The sequence below is a fragment of the Trichosurus vulpecula genome, chromosome 3, assembly GCF_011100635.1.
Source record: "Trichosurus vulpecula isolate mTriVul1 chromosome 3, mTriVul1.pri, whole genome shotgun sequence".
NCBI classification, from domain to species: domain Eukaryota; kingdom Metazoa; phylum Chordata; class Mammalia; order Diprotodontia; family Phalangeridae; genus Trichosurus; species Trichosurus vulpecula.
The window spans coordinates 319,938,907-319,954,086 of record NC_050575.1 but is presented as its reverse complement, the minus strand read 5'-3'; positions in this window follow the sequence as shown (position 1 = coordinate 319,954,086).

Genomic DNA, 15,180 nt, shown 5'->3' with positions numbered 1-15,180 from the left:
GACAAAGTCCTCCATTAGACTCTTATGAAAAACATAGAGATATCAGGTGATATCACCATTAACTGGTGAGAAGACAATTAGCTGAATCCACTATTAGGTAACAGTATACTTAACTGAATTCAGAACTACTTGACTACAAACATTGGTCATGAATGTTTCAATATCAACTTGGAACCTGTCCTCCAGGAAAATGTCTCCTGTTTTTGGCCCTGAACTGTTTAATGTTCTTAACGATAACTTAGATAACGACAGAGATGACTGAAGGATCAAATTTATAAGTAACTCAACTGTGGTAGGGATTGTTAACACACTGACTAACTAAATCAAGACCACAATGCATCCTGACAGATATGTATCAAATAACAGGAAACTCACATAGGATATATTTAACATCTTAAACTGGGGTTTAAAAAATAACAAATTTTACAAGCACAAGTCAGAGGAGACAGCAGACAAACACTTGGGTATTTCAGTAGGTTTTGAGCTCAACATGAGTTAACTGGGCACTGTAGAAGCCAAGAAAATCTTAGGCTTAATTAACAGAGCCAGAGTGGGGGCGAGGTGATAGTCCAGCTATATGCTCAGACTATAGCTGGAATACTGTATTCAGCTCTGGCTATGACATTCTTTACTCACGAGAATCAAAAAGGGGGTAAAAAATAACAATTAAGGACCTTTAATCTATATCATAAGAGAATCCATTAAAAGAACTAGGCATATTTAGCCTAGAGAAAAGATGACTTGGAAGTGGCATGATGTCAGACTTACAGTATTTCAAGGAGTGTCCTATGGAAAAGGTAGTGCATTTATTCTGCTCTGCTTAGAAGAACAACATAAATAACAATGGGAAGAAGGAGCAAAGCAGAAAATTTAAGTTCTACATTAGAATCAATTTTTGGTCCAAGCACTTGTTTTTTTACAGGCAGCTAAGTGATGCAATACATAGAATGCTGGACTCGGAATCAGTAAGACCTGAGTTTTAATCCAGTCTCAAATTCTTGTCAGATGTATGACCCTGATCAAATCACCTAACCTCAGCTTTTTTTCAAACTGCAAAATAGGAATAATAGTGCTTCCCTGGGTTCGTGTGAAGATCAAATGAGACGATATTTATAAAATTCTTAGTGGAGCGGCTGACATATTATCTACTTAGTAATTGCTTAATACCTTCCTTGATTTAAATCTGAGATTCTATGAACTTCCTAACACTTAGAACTGACCAAAAGTGGACTGAGACACCTTTAAATAGCAGTATATTCCTCTGCCCACCAGGAAGTCTTCAGACAAAGGTTATTCAACCTCTCTGGTATTCTGTAGGGAAAACTGTTAGTCACGTTGGACTAAGTGACATCTGAGATCCAGTGTTATTCTGTGATTCTTAGATTTAGTTAGTTAATTTTCTCTCTCTCTCTTTCATATTGATGTAAATATCCAAGGCTATGAATTTGCCTGTAAGTACTGTTTTTGCTTTGCTCCATAGATTTTGATATGTAGTATCTAATATCATTATCTCTGATATAACTTGTTCTTGTTTTTATTATTTCCTCTTTCACCTAGTCATTATTTAATCGGTCATTTTAACATTTCCATGAGCATCTATACCTTTTTATTCATTATGTCATAATTTATTACTAGTTTTATTGAATTATGGTCTATAAATATAGTGAATAGAGTCTCTTTTTCAATATTTACTCATGACTTCTTCATGGCCCAGAAGATGATTAATTTTTTTAATAAGTTTTGTGAACAATGGGGAGAAAAAGTATATTCTTTTCTTGTCAAATTGAGTTCTTTCCATAGATCTATTAAGTCTAGTTTGTTTAACATTCTGTTTAGTACTGACTTCTTCCTTATTTATCTTTTTATTGGATTTATCATATATTGAAATTTTATTTTTAACATTTCCCATAATTTCTTAGAATTGAAAACTATTAATAAACATACTGAGAGTTGCTTTGAATTTCTATTAATGAGAAAAATGCTAATCAAAGCAACTCAGAGGTTTCACTTCGCATCAAACAAATTGGCAAAGATAAAAAAAAATCCAATTTTTCTTATTGGAATGGTTCTTGAAAAAAAAATAGTAACATGCTGCTGGTGTTAAAGTGAATCAGTCAAACCATTGTGCAATGTACTTTGTAAGTAAGATAAAAATATTACTAAATTATCCTTATGCTTTGACTGAGAGATTAGACTATTAAGTATATATTCCCAAGAAGATCAGTCAGAAAGGATATTTCCTTATACACCAAAATGTTTATAGCTGCCCCTTTTGTTGTTTTGTTTTGTTTTATGGTGATACAAAAAAGCAATACGGAAACAGAGTTAGTGATTGATGGTTGTGGAATGGCTAAATAAATTGTGGTATGTTAATATAATGGGATAATAATAATTCAGAGAATTTTGAGAAGACTTTTGTGAACAGATACAGAGTAAAATAAGCAGAAGCAAGCAAATAACACTCAATGACTTCAACAATATATGAAAAAAATAAAAACAAAAATAAATGCTGTTTAATTTTAATGACTAAGTTTGGCCCGTGGAAAAAAAAGCTGAAAATGTACATTTTCCTTTCCTCTCTTTACAGAGATATGGGAGTATGGGTATGGAATAGTATACATATTATCAAATAGGCTTGATGTACTGATTAACCTTCTTGAACAATTTTGTTCTCTTTCTTTTAAAATACATTTATTAAAAGGAATGGCTTGTGGCTGGGAAGGTAAATAACAAGGGATATCCTTAGAAATATATATATATATATATATATATATATATATATATATATATATATACATATATATACATATTGATATAAATATATCAATAAAATAAGATTTAAAAAATAAACCGTTGTACTTATTATGTTTCTTTTTTGCAAGACTAAGAAATATTCCTTTATGAATTTTGCTTCATAATTATTGGGTATATATTTATTGAATATTGAGATGATAATTTTATGTAGATCCTTTTAATATAATAATGATCTTTAACTCTTTTAATATATTCTGGTTTGATTTCAACTTTGTCTGATGTTATTAGTGACACTCTAGTTTGTGATGAAGCAATAGGATAGTAAATTTTAAAAATAGTCTTTCATTTTGGATTTATTGAAAACATTCTGAATTAAATATATGTTATCTAAGTAGTATATTGTTGGTTTTTACTTTCTAAACTCTTCTATAACATTTATGCATTAGGGGAAATATTTTTTCCCATTTCAATTTATCATTATATCCATCACGTCTATCTTCAGTCACTGTATTACATAGAAATATACCCTTTAATTTTGCTATATCCTGCCTCAGACACTTACCATCTATGTTACTCTGGTTAATCCACTTAATCTCTATCTGCTTTAGTTACCTCATCTGTAAAATTGAAGTTTCAATAACACCTACATTCCAGGTTTGTTGTGAAGATCAAATGAGATAACATTTGTAAAGCAATTTTTAATCGAATTTAACAGAACCACCTTAAACTTGGTAATTTGTGTGTGTGTGTGTGTGTGTGTGTGTTTGTGTGTTTGTTCGTATGTAGATTTAATCTGGATTTAAGATTGAGATTACCCTTTCTTCCTTGCCCTTCTTACTCTTGAATTTGCTTGTTCCTTTTCTTTAGAAATATTCTTTCAAAAATTGTTTTAACTTACTCAAAATGTTCTGAGGGTTCTCTCACTTCACTGGCAACTGTTCTTTCTTTGTTGTTTTAAATGTTTCTCTTTTTGACGGCAAAATGTATTTGTTTCATTGACGTGTATGTGTGTGTATATATGAGTATATAAATGTATATATACATACACACACACACACACATATATATATATATATATATATATATATATATATGTAAACTTTTCAAAGCTGTTTTCTTTCTCAAATAGCTATCTGCTATCTCAGAAACTATATTGAATTTGGCTAGGCAGATAAACCCAGGAATATGACCCATGGTTCTTAATTTTGTAAGTGTATTAAAATTTTTGGCATCTTCCCTCATTCTCAAAATTTCTACCACAGTACTAATAGTTTTCCCTTGGTAGGTGATTTTCTTTTCCATTTCTTCTGGCAACTTACCTTAATATTTTAGCTTTGGAGTTTTACTTTGATATTTCTAGAGCTGGTAAATCAGGTTTTTCTTTGTATGGCAAGATCCTGTAAGTTCTTTCTAGTTGTATTTTTCTATATGTATTGCCAAATCTGGGAAATTTTATTTAATAACTTCTTGAAATATAATATCTATATTCTTTTGGGGTTTTTCCTAAGATCTTTAGGATTTCACAATTCTGAAATTACTGTATTGCTGGGTATCTTCCATCAATCAGTTCTCTATATTTTCCAATAGTTTGAATAATCCATTGATATTTTTAAATCCTTCATATCTAGTACCTTGGAACTATATATCACTCAGTTTTGTCTTTAAATGCATTATGTCTGCTCTTTGTTGTTTTTATCATTTATTTGAAATAGGCTATTTAAACCCTTCTTATGGTCACAAGTCATTTACTGAATATGCCCCTAGCTCCCCATTCCTCTCCTTGGAATATCGCCTTGCATTTATTTTACATTTGCTTTGCAGATTTTTTTTTAAAATACTGCTTCAGGGTTTTGCAAAGTGCTTTACAAATATTATCTCATGTTACCTTCACAGCAACCCTGTGAGTTGGCTGTTATTATTATCTTCATTTCATAGAGGAGGAAACTGAGGCAGACAGAGATTAAAGTGATTAGCCCAGGTTTACAGAGCTAATAAGTGCCTGAATTCAGATTTGAACTCAGACCTTCCTCACTCTAGTTCTGGTACTTTAGCCACTGTGTCACTCAGTTTAATAAACTGCTTTCTGGGGAAAAAAGTTATGTACTACATATTCTTGAGTTTAAACTGCATTACTAACATTTTCTCCATCACTTTAAGTCCAATCAAAACAAAAATAAGCAAATAAATAAATCAAGCCCTTATTTGAATTTTAGCAGTTTCCTAGTTTTAAATGCTCACACTGAAAATAATTTAACAATCAGCTCTTCTGAGCCCATTAAAGATGACTCCAGCGTATCTCTGATTATAGCCCTTCTTGAGGTAGCAGTAGAATGTCTGAGTCAAAGCAGATGGACAATTTAGTCATTTCATTTACATAATTCCAAATTGCTTTCCAAAATATTTTTGTTGATCATAGTTCCACCAACAATACACTAGTTCTTCTCCTTTCACAACCCCTCCAACATTGACTATTCCTACTTTTTTCACCTTAGCAAATTTATAACATGTACAGTAAAACCTCAGGGCAGTTTGGATTTGCATTTTTCTTATTTTAGTGATTTGGAATATTCTTTTATATAGTTAATAGTTTGCAATTCTTTTGAAAACTGTTCATATCCTTGACCGTTTATCTACTGGAGAATGATTTTTGTTTTTAGAGATAAAGGCAGTTGGACTTGAGGTCAGGAAAATGCAAGTTCAAATCTTGTCTCAGATACTAATAAGCTGTGTGACCCCGGGCAAGTCATTTAAACTGTTTGTCTCATGTTCCTTGAATATAAAATAAGGATGATGATGACACTTAGATCTCACAGTTGTTGTGAAAATCAAATGAGATAATATTTGCACAATGTCTGACAAATGGTAAGTGCTACATAAATGCTTATTTGCCTTCCTTTCAATAGATAGATAATAGATATGTATGTATACATATATATGGATATATAGTGTATGTTTGTGCGTATGTGTACAAAAGTATATTTATGCATAATACGTATGTATATATTATATGCATTCATATAGCGAGATATATCATTATTTGTATGCAATCTATAAAAAGCCAAAGGATGCTGGGAGCATAAGAAGTAGAAGGGTAGGTATTTGGTGGGCATGGATTCAGACAAATTTATGCAAAGCTATTTTCACGCTCCTACGCCCTGCTATTGAGGTGCCTTCACAGACAACTCTCTGAATCTTGAGCAGTCAGGATCTACTAGATAGAAATGAAGTAATTCCTTTAGACAAACCATCCATGTATAGACGGTTTAGTTTGAAGATTCAAATAATTTGCTAAATTTCTTCATTTTTGCTGTGTCTAGGCAAGAGATCATGGTTGTTTTGTGTCACTTTGCTTCTCAACATTTGTATTTGGATCGAACATCGATATTCTCTCTTTTGTGGTTTCTTGTACCCCTCAGATTGTGATCCCTCTTCACCTATTGAATTATACTCTATATATCTGTATATTAGTCCTCTTCCCTTCTCCTCACATACCACTGACTACTACTACTTAAGTTTCTTGAGGAGAAAGTACTATAATTGAGAAATTCAAGTCATTATGTCCAGAAGACCAAAAAAAAGGAATTGAAGTTGCATTCAGGCTGATCAGGTATTTGATTTTGTTTTAAGGCTTTCAATGTGCCTAAAAGGTTGCCAAGACTTATCTCTACTTAAATTATAGATTTAAATTTTTAAAAAGGCAACTTATCTTGTCTAACCCCTTCATTTCAAGGACAAAGACACTAAGTCTTGGGGAAATTAAGTGACTTGACAGAGGTCACACAAATACATTTATCTCTTCCACGTCATGGGGGTGAGGGACTCAGTGCCCCTGTGATCTGGCAAAGCCATGTAAAAGTTTTTAATCCTCTGTTCATACCAGAGAAAAAGTCTGAATCATTATGTCATTAAGTCATTAAAAGATAAAATATGTTGATATTATACAATACTATACATATATTTTATGCATCTCTGAGTTTCTAAACATTTTCTGTGTCATCTGCTGGTCTTTGTGCATCATTGGTGGCTTTTGCAAAACTCCCCCAAAATTCCCATTTAATTTTTTGTCAAAACTGCGATAAGGAAAGTCATGATGTTGAAGGGATAACTGCAGTAGATGGCAAAGACAGGATTTAAACCAACATCCTGTTCCAATCCAAATTCAGCATTCATCCCACTGTTCAGTGAAATGCATTAGAACCAAAGCCAATTGAGAGAATTGGGAAGTTGAGGTCCTGGGTGACATTCGTCTAAGAATTCAAATAATGTGTTCTTTGCCAGACACCAAGTCAGCAGAGGGGGTTGAGAGTGTCTTGGTACACTGAGCCACTCCTATGGAATTTTCCAGGGGAGTCACTATGTTTTTTTCAATCAAATTCCTTTTTTAAAAATAATAAACTACTTTCTTTTTTTAAAAAAAAATTAGTTATTTAGTTTTTAACATTCACTTTTACAAGATTTTGAGTTCCAATTTTTTTCTCCCTCCCCCCTTCTTCCCCTGCCCCCAAACAGCAAGCAATCTGATACAGGCTATACATGTACAATCATATTAAATGTATTTCCACATTAGTCATTCAATCAAATTCTTAGTAAAAGTGAATCCTGGTTAAAATGAATATAAAGGACCATGAATAGAAAAAGGAGATGAGGATGTCACAAAAAGATAAAATACAGCCTTGGGGAGGTATGGAAGGGAGTAGAAGAGAGGTTTGTTTTTGTTTTGGGGGTTTTTTTTGTTTTTTTTATGGTCCTCTAACCTCAGTTGCCAAAAACATCAGCACAATAAAGCCAGGGTTATATTGAACTGCAGATATTACTGCCAGATTTCATAGTTCCCTCCTTTTTCCTCCACTCATAACCTCTCAATGATTCAGTGGCTTAAATTAACTCGGCCTAGGATCAGGCCAATAGGAGCATTTAATGAGAATTTGGTCCTGAGAATCAGAGCTGAAGATAAGCAGAGCCATTTCCAAGATCCAATAAATCTGAGCCAATGCCCTGCCCCAATGCTATGGAGAACACCCCTTGATTATTGGTAGAGCAAAGACAACGATCTGTAACAGGAGAATGAAATAGTCTAAGAGAGTGAAATAAGGTTTGCCATTCAATTCAAATCAATTCACTAGCTAGGTCAATGGACAAAGCACTGGCCTTGGAGTCAGGAAGAGCTGAATTCAAATTCTACCTCAAGTATTTACCTAGCTGTGCAATCCTGGGCAAGTAGAGTAACATCGCTCAGCCTCAGTTTTCTCATCTGTAAAATGGAGATGATAATAATAAAAACTCCCTCACAGAGTTGTTGTGAAGATCAAATGAGAGAACATATATAAAGCAACAGTAATGATGGTGGCTAACCTTTACATGATGGCTTACTACGTAACTGTGCTAAGTGCTTCACAGTTATCTCATTTTATCTTCACAACAACTCTAGACAGTAGGTGCCATTATTATTCCCATTTCACAGGTGAGGATACTGAGACAAACAGAGGTTAAATTATTTTCCCAGGGTCACACACACAGTAAGTAGCTAAGACAAGATTCAAACTCAGGTCTTCCTGACTTTAGACCCAGCACTTCATCCACTGTGCTATCTACCGGCCCAATGTGCTAGCTAATTGCTTTGCAAACCTTTAAGTACTAAATTAAATTATAATTATTATAATTGTTGTTATTGTTTATTGAATGTCTTTTATGTATAAGGGTTTGTTAGAGAACATGGCCTTAATTAGACATATATAATTGTGCTTGGAAACACTCAGTAAGTATATCCCTTCTATCGATAAGACATCTGAATCCAAAGTCATCCCAGAGGCAGCCATGATACTGTCTTGATTGTAAACAGTGATAGAGAGTAAGTTCAGCTTAAAAGCAGCTCTCATGGAATTACAGAGGGATACCCAAGCATCTGGTACCTTTGTTGTATTTCACTAAATTTCTAAGAGTTTAGTGTCAAGAGAGATAAGTACAGTGAGATTAATAGACTAATGTGGGGAGGAAGAACACTCAGAAATATCCAATCAGCGTAGAAGTTGAAAAATGCTTAGCCAGAGGTAACTGAACCTAGAGAATTTATGGCCTTCCTTCAATTCCCAAGACTGGCATACCTTTCCGATCTTTCATGGTTCCCTCTTCATTTCAGTTATTTTGCTTGTCATTCAAACAATTAAATACCCTAATTCCAGAATATTTGGGGTCCTGAGTTTTGTTCACAAGAAACTTCATCTAGAATCAATAGAAATAAGTATGTAGCAAACTGATTTCTTAAAGAAGGAACTTCATATATTTGCAGAGAGATGTAATGTTCTACAATTATGTCACAAGTGATCTTTCACTTTCAATGCTGCAGAATATTTACTTTGGACATGTTTACACTGGCCTGATGTGCTGCAAGATTTATGAAACTTTGAGCAAGGCTGCCTTAACATCTCCTGAAGATTTGTGGTCTTGCAGTATATCTGCTATTAAAACAATACTACATATTTCACAGTGCAACCCAAGTATTACGCTTTTGAAATTTTGTATAAGTTCACGCTTGTGTCATGAGGTCAGTCTCATCCTGGTCCATTTCAGTTGGATCAGGATATTATCCATAGTCACTTCTCCATATAATGATAGTGTGGGATGAAACACTTAGCAATGACCAGAAGAAACAAAAACAAATTGTTTAAAAAGTGGAAAATTCAGCTAACCAAGTTATTTGGCACCATATAAACAAAAGTTGTGGTTATTTATAAACTTAAATTGGTTTTCTTATATGTACACATATGTACATATATATGTACATATATATGTACATATTTCAAATTTATGGATAAAGCTATTTATTAAGTAATGTGTTTTTAGATACATTTTGAACTTTCCACCCCCGCTTCCCTAAACGTTTTAGTGCAACTTTCTTAATAAATTCACTAGTTTGGGGTTCATGAAAATGGTCTGTTTGTGATTGTTTACTCCCTAAAAGCAAAGATCTTATGTCTTTTTTATATTATGTATTCCTTCCCAAAGATTTGGGCCACATATCTTTTCAAAGTTCAACAAATGTCTGTTAAATAAGGATATTTTAAAAATAGCATCATGGCATCTCATTCTAACTACCTCTTTAGTAAATACTTTTGAAAAAGTCATTCATTTCTGCTTATTTCCATAGCTCACTAAGTTCTCTGAGTACAGTTAATATTCGTGAATCATATTTTAAATGCAAAATGTGGATTCTAAAATACCTTTCATCATAATATCTTGTTTTCATTCCTGGTCATATAAACTTCTGGAAAAAGTTTTAAGTTAAGTCTTTCCATGCCTCATCTCATGCCAAAAGGTATTTTTTTGCCACCCATAATGTTTAAAAAATACAACACAAATTTAGAAGTGTAAAATAGAACTATGACATTTGAATTTCTCCAGATTTCAGCAAAAATACAACTACTTTCCTTTCTTACATAAATAGTTTCAGAAGGCCTACTTCCTCCAGGAAAACTGATTATTAAATAAAGATATATTGAATACCTACTATGTGCAATATGCCATGCTGGGCATTAAGAGAGATTGAGAGAAAATAATATGCCCCAAAGGAGCAAATAATATAGAATAGGAAATTGAACTAAAGGAGAAATAATTATTTGCCCTCAAGCACTCAGCATGGAATTCCCTTGTGAATCCAAATTTATGTTTCCTCTTACAAAAACCTGAAAATTCTCAAATGAGATATCTGTGAAGTCCTTAGGTACAATGTTTGGCACAAACTAGGTGCTTAATAAATGCTTATTTCCTTTCTTTTTCCCATTACATTTATTAAGCTGCTAGTCTGGAAAAATGTATCATACCAGATACTGGGTATACAAACAAACCCCCCCCCCTAAAAATGAAATACTTGTCTTCAAGGAACCGACATTCTACTTGAGTAAGTATAGTTACAGATAAAGTGGATTCAGGGAAAAGATAGCACCAACACCTGAAGAGAGAAAGTCTTCATTCAAGGGTTGGCATCTGAGTTGAGCCTTGAAGGAAGCTAGGGATCCTAAGAGATAGAGGTGAAGAGAGTGTAAATTCCAATCTAATGTGGGTAATATAATTCTAAGTTCAAGAAACAGCTAGAGAGGCCAATTTGACTGGATCATAGGGTCCATGAAAGGGACTAATATGAAATAAGTCTGGAAAGGCAAAGGGGATCAAAACTCCAGAAGGCTTGAAATGACAGGCAGATAAATTTATATATTATCCTAGAGGCCATAGGGAGACCCTGAAGAGTTGTTCTCAGGAAAGAGACTTGGACAGAACTCTGTTATAAATATTTTGAGACATCATTCATAAATGTTGATGGAGCACATACTTCCCATCCATCCATATCTACATTTAATATTTTCTTATCTCTGTCTTGTGTGATAACAATAATAATAATTAACAATAATAAATTACTATTTATATAGGACTTTAAGGTTTACAAAGTACCTTACAAATACTCTCTCATTGTGTCCTTATAAAAACCCTTAAGTGCTAGTATCATCCACAGTCTTTACCGAGAAAGAACAGAGGCAGACAGAAAATAAATGACTAGCAAGACCTTAACTGAGGTGTTCTTGACTCCCGATTCAGTTCTCTATCCAATATGACAAATATCTATCTCTATGTGTCCATTGATTGTATCATCTTACACTACAAACTCCCAGAACACAATGATGCTCATAGCTCAAAAGTCCTTTTACAATGGCCAAATAATAAACAAATTAAATGTTCCCTTATAATGAAGATGGTGGATTTATAACATTATATGAATTTTTTGGAGTGGGGAGGCAGAGCAATTAGGGTTAAGTGACTTGCCCGAGGTTGCACAGCTAGTAAGTGTGTCAAGTGTCTGAGGCTGGATTTGAACTCAGTTCCTCCTGACTCCAGGGCTGGTACACTACTCACTGTGCCACCTAGCTGCCCCAAATTTATAACTTTAAAAATTATTCAGAGTAGTTCTACATAGTCTAGAAATGTTTAAACGGGAAACTTCTCATCCAGTTTTATTGATAGCATCGAGAATACCACTAAGTTCTATTTTCCTTAACAAAGGCAGATTTGTAGCTCACCTAAAGAGCTAACCAGCCTCTGGATAACAATGATACAGTGTGGCACATTGGCATGACTTCCTTGAAATCTGAGAAGAAAAAAAGAAATATTCCTGTTTGGGAGGCAGGGCGAGGACAGATTGTGAAAACAGTAGAAAAATCATATCCTTGAATGTCTTGGCTATAGGGTGAATCAATAGGTCTTTTCAGGTCCATCTGAAATCAAATAGTGTACATTTAGGGATAGTTGTTAAGTTGAGACATGAGACCAGGAAAGTCTGTTGGGAGTAATACTAGGTGAATTTATAGAGGATTCAGCTATATGATAAGGAGACTTGGTTCAGTCTTGGCTACTGAAGTTTCCCTTCTTGGCTACTGAAGTTTCTCTTCTATCAAAAGTCAGCATTTTTATTTTGGCAGTTGGATGGTATTACTTATTTGTTTATTATTATGATGGAAAGAATGAGTTAAAATTATAGAGCTCTGGAAATAAAAACGTACCACATTAGTGAATACCGCACCTTGCATATTTCATTATTTAAAACTTCCAAAGGTTGAATAGCTTCTGAAGATATTAGAAGATTGGCTTATAAATAGGAAGTAGCTGGATTTGCAATTCATTCATTTTCTGAAAAACTGGAATCACTACAGGGTTATTTTTATAGCAGAAATGTTAATTGAAACATTCACTAAATAACAGAAAAAAACAAGCCTATAAATAACAATGCTAGTAAATGCTGGTGACTATTTTTGGAGTCTTACAGCATTTAGTTTTTGTCTTTATCCCATAAGAAGAAAAAAGAAGGCAAAACCTTGGCTTAGAATAGACTTCATTTGCATAAGAAGAACGTAGTCATATTTTCTCCAATTTGGTTACTGGCCAGTGAAAGCTCTGACTTGGTGTGGCAATGATCCCCAACATGACCACCATTTTGTATTTGGCCCCAATCAAGAAGGGGTCTGTATTCTACATACAGCTGCTTTTATCAGCTATAAAGGATAATTTTGCTGTATTAAGTCCATAAATTTGATAGAACCAGCAAGGTTTCTACAACATAATAGCTTAATTTTTCATTCTAATAATAACTGGCTGCCAGTGGAAATGAATAGGAGCAAAAACAAACATTTCTGTTCAATGACATGATCCATGACAGATGTACAGCTTAGGAGGCCCTTGGGCAGGGGAGTCTAAGCTTCCCCTCCCCTTCACCCAATGGCAGTAAAAGCATTAATACCAGGAAAAGAGTCTGAACTGTAAAGGAACTCATAGGAAAATGACCCAGCTATCCCATACTTAAATCCACAATTGGCTGTACGCCTGATTTAAGACTATAGTTTGCTTTCAGGGTTTTCCAAAGTGCTCACAGACTGTGTATATAGGAAGGAGCCCCCTCACATATGGGTTGCAAAGGAGGAAGCTGTTTCTCAATTGCAATTTTTTTTTGGCTTTGAACTTTTCCAGGAAATGTCTAATATGTATATTTTAAAAACCAAAGCTTTGAATATAAAGCAAATCCCTTTATTGTGTGCTTGTTAGTATTGATTTTTGTTAAACCACAATTTTAAAATGTCCCCTCTAAAACATCAGTTTGAATCTTGATAAATTTTAATGAAAATAAGGTCATTCCTATTAGTGCCAACAAGTTACTCAGACTTTATGCAGGTATTGATTTATCTACTCAATAAAAAGAATATCTACCATATCAGCAACATTGTTTTTTTTTTTCTGTATTTGGAATGGTTATCACTCCCTGAAAGAAACCTTAGCAAATTAAATAGCAAAATTACTGTTTAGGGAGTGCTGTAGAAATAGCTCTTCTCTCATAAATCACCTTTTTTCACCTTTTCTTGTTCCTCCCAAACAGACTTCTTTTGTTCACATGGTTAGAATTTTCATCCAAGGAGTTCCAAACACATTAAACGCTCTCCTTCACCAGTTCCTTAATTCAGTTCAGAAGATGGAACTTCAGAGATAAATTCTCACTTGGAGTAAGAAAGTGTTCAGGTACGGACATGAATTTCTTGTCCAAGGTTGAGTTTTGATGATTTTTTGCAAAAGATAGCCCATAACCTTCTAATGATGTTTGGTAACTTGTCCATTATATTCTTAGCCTTTTCCTCAACCACCTGTCCAGAGTAATGTGGAGAAAATTCCTTCCCCAATTAAAAAGAGGGACTAGAGAAGATCTCTGAGGCCTCTTCCATCTCAAAATTCCCATGATTCTATAAATACATCGGGGCACCTTTCAGTACTTTCCCACCATCTTCTTCAGTTTCCAATCACTTTGCAATGACCTGGGAGGCACCCTCCTACCTTTTAGGAAACATTTTTTGATGCTACAGATCCCCTTTCTCTCTTTTGTTTGAACAATCCTGCCATCAGAGATCTCCTCTGGTACCTAAGCACCCCATCCCTAAGGAGCTCCACATACTTCTTTGCACAATCACACTGAATCAGTGTTTCTTTTTGGAGCTGTATACACATTTTGTGACCCAATTTGCAATTAAACGATTAGCCATAGTATTGGATAGTGTCTGCATATTTCTTCTATGAACATGGCCTGGGATGTTCCTACCTACTTTCTCATTTTAAAAAGTTTGGTATTTCCTCTCAACCTCCTAACCATTAGGGCTATAGAAAAGATGAAATCAAAGAGTTATAAAATTAACACAGAGAATGAATGTTCCACGATACCTGTAACAAATGATAATGTGAGTGAGAATAAATCCTGTATTCATTATGTACAGTGCCTATAGCCTGTAAATAAATCTATGATATTTGGAGGAAGGTTTCAGGAACCACAGGGATAACAATGGCTAATGGGAGATACATACACAATAACAATACAATAAATGAAACTGAGTTTAAAGCTTCCTTTTCTCTTTGGAAAGAGATCCTATCTGCTGCTGTTCAAAACAAAATATACATATACACACAGCCATGAGAAGAGATGCAGGTTCTAATCTCAAGTATATAGTAATAATATTTATTAAATGCAGAAAGTGATGTTAACATAATATCACAAGGCTGGTTTACAGTGACAAATCCCAGAAAATCCAGAGGAATTCTAAGCCACAAACTCTCTCCTGGCTGTGAACACTGCTGTGATTTTATGATTCTGTGGTTTCTGAGCAGCAGATCATTTAGCCTGTTTGAATGTGTGGAAATTCTATTGAAATTTTTTGGGTGGTATAGGCCCAATCCTTTCAATCTTTCTTTTTCATTTGTTTTCTTTACAAGTAGCAAGTTGAATAGGTAATTTATGTACAGGGGCTTGAGATCATAAAGTGCTATTTCGACATGGATGGAAAGAGGAAGACAAGGGATGAGTAAAATTAATTACAAAACAATTAACTTCAGCCTTTTGTGGTAAACTGAGTG